At 32.9% G+C, this 5,000-nt stretch overlaps 1 pseudogene; it reads right to left on the bottom strand.

The window, feature by feature from the left end:
* Positions 1–3,060: 3,060 nt before the first annotated feature.
* Positions 3,061–5,000, bottom strand: part of LOC143618071 (ATP synthase subunit alpha, chloroplastic pseudogene) — a 2,286-nt pseudogene continuing 346 nt past the window's right edge.

The following is a 5,000-nucleotide window of genomic DNA, read 5'->3' as shown; positions in this document are numbered from 1 at the left end:
AGCGTCTGACTCATTCATGCATGCTACCGGGATTCTTTTATTAAGACCTTTCGGATAGATAGCTCTATTGAATGAAGGTTGAACACCAACCCTCCTGGAAAGCTAAGAGTCGGCAAAGACCTAGCTGTCGAGGTATGAAAGAAGTCGCTTTCTAGGAGAAGGAGTACGAAGAAGTCAAGTCACAGGCAAGCAACCAACAGGTTGCGCCTCAACGCATTTCGGGGAGAACCAGCTAGCTCTAGGTTCGAGTGGCATTTCACCCCTAACCACAACTCATCCGCTGATTCTTCAACATCAGTCGGTTAGGACCTCCACTTAGTTTCACCCAAGCTTCATCTTGGCCATGGATAGATCACGCAGGTTCGGGTCCATAAGTAGCGACAAATTGCCCTATGAAGACTCGCTTTTGCTACGGCTCCGGTGGGTTCCCTTAACCAAGCCACTGCCTATGAATCGTCGGCTCATTCTTCAACAGGCACGCGGTCAGAGCCCCGGGCTCTTCCCACTGCTTGAGAGCTTACGGTTTCATGTTCTATTTCACTCCCCGATGGTTGTTCTTTTCACCCTTCCCTCACGGTACTACTTCGCTATCGATCACCCAGGAGTATTTAGCGGTGACCGATAGCGAAGTAGTACCGTGATATTAGTAAACTTTATTACGGAATAATACATTTAGTCTACTAGGTAATATGATTTTATGGAGAGTAGATGAAATTCAATTTAGTATATTATCTGTACAATTTAGAGGTGTATTAGGATGTATGAATTGAATATTTAGACCTATAGGATTAATTTTAAATTTATATAGGGATAAAAGAATGAATTTAGTCTAATAATTGAATAAATTATATAGCAAATATTAATAAACAATATTTCTACCAATATTGTTTATTTTAATATCATTTATATTAAATTTTAATATAAATTATTCAATGTAAATAAATATCAATCTATATAAAATCATTGCTAAAATATAGATTAACTAAATATTAATTTAACAAAATAATTTTTATTATAAAATATTATTGATAAAATCTGTTTGTTAAGTAAATAGTTTATGACGCTTAAAGCTTATTAAATAGAAATAAGAACATCGGCTCTACTTATCCTTTCGAATAAGTAAATAATATTATTTTAATAATAATATTTAAAACAATAGACGTAATTATTTTAATTATTAATATAATTATATTAATAATATATAAGCCCATAATGATATTAATAATTATTTCTAATATCATTAATAATAATAATATTTACTTATTAATAATAATATTATAATAATATTTATAATATTATTTGTAATATTTACTATTAATATGGCCTAGACTTCCGCAGGGGCAGCAGTGGGGAATCTTGGACAATAGGCGAAACATGCTTTCGCACCCCAACATCGGTAGGGACCCAGAGAGCTGCCTTCGCTTTTGGCGTGCCTTCTTATATTTACGGATTTCTTCCCTACAGACGAAATTCCACTCTCCTCTGTCTCACTCAAGTGAATTGGTTTCGAGAGCATTCCGCCACTTTTTGGGCTATTTTATTAACAAGCTATAAAATATTTAATTTAATATTATTTTTTTAAAATATTCTAAATTTATTTAATATTGAAATAAATTTAACTAACAAAAAAATAAATTAAATAATTTAATATTGAATTATTACATCATATTATTATTTGGATTATTTAATTATTTATTATCTTTATTTAATATTTAATTTAATATTTGAAAATAAATTAATATTTAATTTAATACTGGTATGTCCATAGCCCAATTATGGACATATTTATTAATAGTTACATAATATTTTAATTTAAAATAAATAAAATAAATAGACATATTTATTATTTATTTATGACATAACAAATATTAATTAATATTTGTTAATAATAATTATATTATATTATTTTATAATATTAGCAATTATAAATTTTAATTATTTTCTATTATTTTACTATAATTAATATATCTATTTATTTTAGCTAAATATTATTTAGCTAAAGTTCTAAATATAAAAAAAAATTTAATAATTAAATTGGAGAAAAAATCTTTGGCGATGAATTATTAATTAAACCACCGCCACTCGATTACGATAATTATGACAGTAACTAAAGAATTGATATAGAAGGCTTCAAAAGCCCACTAAAGAAGGTTATTAAACGAATCTTTTATTTAAAACTACTGCCACAGATACTGAATTAGGAAACTATTACCTAATTCATTCATTCGTTTGATACTGAAAAGGTTCAATATAATACCCCAATATCTTGATTTCTAGTAGCAATGCATCGTGAACCTATATATATATATCATCTGCTAATACACGACCAATTAATGTTTGAATAAAAATCCTGTCCGCCATCATTCCATTTTGAGGACTTACAGAAATACCTCGAATAGTGCCACAATCTGTTCGACGTATAACAAAGTGTTGCACTACTTCAACAAGTCTGCGCGTGAAATATCCTGCATCTGATGTTCGTATAGCGGTATCCACAACCACTTTCCGGGTCCGTAGCAAGAAATAATATATTCTGTTAAAGAGAGTCATTCGCGTAAATTGCTTTGAATGGGCAAATCAATCATTTGCCTTTGGGGATCCGACATTAATCCTCTCATACCTACTAATTGATGTACCTGAGATGCATTTCCTCTGTCTCCCAAAAAAGACAATATATGGACTGAATAATTTCTTAATTATTGATATTGTTATTAAAATTTTATATTTAACTAATATTCTAAATAATTTATTTATTATTAATAATTATTTCTTTCAATATACTAAATCATGAGATGATCATAATCATATAAACCAAGATTGACTAATAAACTATTTAGTAGGTCCTAGTGCTATCAGTATTAATATTTTTTTAAAATTAATTCCTAATTGAAAATAATAGAGGCTTTCTATTAATAAAAGATTGCTATTAGCTCAAGAAACCCGTTTTTTGAGTTACTTTAATATCTTGTCATTTTATACTGAATGATGGTATTCTATTTAGTTAGGAACAGATTGTGATTTATAAATAGTCAAAAACATATAAGTATATTGACTTTCTCTTTAACCGGCTGCAGACCCCACTCTGGAAACAGAGATACCCACATTAATAGCGGGTCGGATTTCAACATTGAATAGGTCGGCAGATAAGAATATTTGTCCATTAGTAATTGAAATGACATTAGTAGGAATATAAGCCGAAACGTCTCCCGATTGGGTTTCAACTATTGGTAAAGCGGTCATACTTCCTTCACCTAAAAGAGAACTTAATTTAGCAGCTCTTTCCAAAAGGCGTGAATGTAAATAAAAAACATCTCCTGGATAAGCCTCGCGCTCAGGCGGTCTTCGTAATAGAAGAGACATTTGGCGATAAGCTTGCGCTTGTTTAGAAAGATCATCATCAATAATTAAAGTGTGTCGTTCACGGTACATAAAATATTCTGCCAGAGCTGCTCCTGTATAAGGAGCGAGGTATTGTAATGTCGCAGGGGAATCCGCCGTTTCGGCTACCACAATAGTATATTCCATCGCGCCCCTTTCCTGGAAAGTAGTAACTACCTGAGGCACAGAAGATGCTTTTTGACCAATAGCTACATAAACGCATATTACATTTTGGTCTTGTTGATTTAGAATTGTATCTGTTGCTACTGCTGTTTTATCAGTCTATCTATCCCTAATAAATAATTCTCGCTAACCACGTCCTATGGGAATCATTGAATCAATAGCAATAAGCCCTGTTTGAAGAGGCTCATATACAGAACGTCGAGAAATAATCCCCGGAGCGGGTGATTCAATTAACCTATATTCAGAAGATGAAATTTCACCTCTACCATCAATAGGTTTAGCCAGGGCGATAACACGACTCAAATAGGCCTCACTCACTGGTATCTGAGCAATTCTTCCTGTTGCTTTTACAGAACTCCCTTCTTGTATCAGCAAACCATCACCCATTAAAACAACACCAACATTAGTTGATTCCAAATTAAGAGCAATACCTGTTGTACCTTCTTGAAATTCTACTAATTCACCCGCCATTACTTCATCAAGACTATGAATACGAGCAATACCATCACCTACTTGAAGTACGGTACCAGTATTTACAGGCTTTACTAATTGACTTGTTCAATCTCGATGATTGAATATAAATAGGCTATTATGAGTTCGAGCAAGCTGCTATGGTGAAATCGGTAGACACGCTGCTCTTAGGAAGCAGTGCTAGAGCATCTCGGAGTTCGAGTCCGAGTGGCGGAATGTCATCTTCTAAAAGATATCTAACAGATCCTATAATATAATAAAAAATGGCACCTTATATCTCTACAAAACGTAAAGGTATTCATATTACAAATCTTACTAGAACTGCTCGTTTTTTATTAGAAGCTTGTGATTTGGTTTTTGATGCAGCAAGTAGGGGAACACAATTCTTAGTTGTTGGCACTAAAACTAAAGAAGCAGTTGCATCGAAACATAAAAATGTTGACTAATCTCGCCAACATTGAACTTGGTAAAATGAAATGATTCAATAATTGAAAAATGTGATTATTCAGGAATACACATTGAATGCTGAGATTACGCATTGAATTTCTAGTAGTAGATCCGTAATAAAAGAAGTTTTTGTGATTATTGCAGAAGAAATGAAACAAAAGATACGGTAGAGCTAGGACATTTATTGTATGAGGTCTACCCAGTGCTAGATGCAGAGGCGCATAATAGATCAATATGAACATTATGAGCTGTCCCGTAATAAAACCAGTTGTTGCTGATACCCTCTTCTCGGCTCCTTCTTCTCTTTCTTCCATAACGTGAGCTCGGAGAAAAAAGAGATAGGAGGGTCCAATGGAGAATGTGGTCAGAAATACATAATAGAGTCCGACCACAACGACCGAATCGTAGTTCTCGAACGAACAACCGAAAAGATTCTTGAGCATCTTCAGGAGTCGGTATTCTTCCTTCAAAGATTATAGTACCAAGTACTTCTTGGCGAGCTCTAATATGATTAGATTTAT

Source organism: Bidens hawaiensis, unplaced genomic scaffold (genome assembly GCF_021521415.1).
Source record: "Bidens hawaiensis isolate Kalapana, Puna unplaced genomic scaffold, B.hawaiensis_p1.1 tig00062805_1, whole genome shotgun sequence".
Taxonomy (NCBI): Eukaryota; Viridiplantae; Streptophyta; class Magnoliopsida; order Asterales; family Asteraceae; genus Bidens; species Bidens hawaiensis.
Note: the sequence above shows the minus strand (reverse complement) of the source record. Positions and strands in the feature narration are given on the sequence as shown.